The sequence below is a fragment of the Ursus americanus genome, chromosome 22, assembly GCF_024610735.1.
Source record: "Ursus americanus isolate L20-20 chromosome 22, mUrsAme1.1.p, whole genome shotgun sequence".
NCBI classification, from domain to species: domain Eukaryota; kingdom Metazoa; phylum Chordata; class Mammalia; order Carnivora; family Ursidae; genus Ursus; species Ursus americanus.
In genome coordinates this window covers 4,510,835-4,511,667 of record NC_142148.1, presented here as the reverse complement: position 1 = coordinate 4,511,667, position 833 = coordinate 4,510,835, and positions in this window count along the sequence as shown.

Below are 833 nucleotides of genomic sequence, written 5' to 3'. Positions count from 1 at the left end.
CCCCTTTGCCTCTGTCTCCTCTGTCTCCCACCCTGGTTGAGAAACCCACCCTGAGGCCTGCCCGTGGCTCCGAGGCTCCAGGCACCCCCATCTTCTCGAAATCCAGCATCCAGCGTGGAGAGGCGGCCTGGCTACCTCACCTTTGCTGCCGCCAAGAGCTGGGGCCTGGGAAGGGACGAGAGCGGGGCCTGGGAAGGGACGAGAGCGGGGCCTGGGAAGGGACGAGAGCGGGGCCTGGGAAGGGACGAGAGCGGGGCCGGAGTCCTCCGGCCGGTGCCTGCCCGGCCCAGGCTGACTTGGTTTTCTGAGGTTTCGTAGAGCAGACTCCAGGCGGAGGCCCCCGGGGCTTGTGGGGCCTCCCGCGCTCCTGCTTCCACAGGGAAGGCCGTCCTCCCTCTGAGCCCATCATGAGGCCGGTGCCCTGCGGCATCAGGTTTGTCTGCTCAGCACGAAAGCCCCCTCCCCCAGCACAACGTCGGTGCTGAAGGACCCGGATTCAGGAGACTCCCCCGCCCCGGGGCCAAGTGCAGTGGGTGAGGCCAGTTCGGGCGAGAGAGCAGCCCGGGCCTTTGCCCCCCTTAACGCTCCGTCCTAGTGGGCTGCCTGGGCCCAGCTGGTGCGGAGGAAGCCGCCCACACTTCCCCTCTGGGGACAGAGGGGGAGAACACGGCTGCAGGATGCAGGTCACCGGGCTGTGCCCTGGCCCACTGACCGCCTCACCTCTGCTCAAGGGTCCCCAGACTCCCAAGTCCCTTCCCTAGCTCTGGAAGTCAAGGTGACTTTCTGGGCCTGATCCCAAATACTTATTAACGCCCTACCGCGCACGGTGCTAG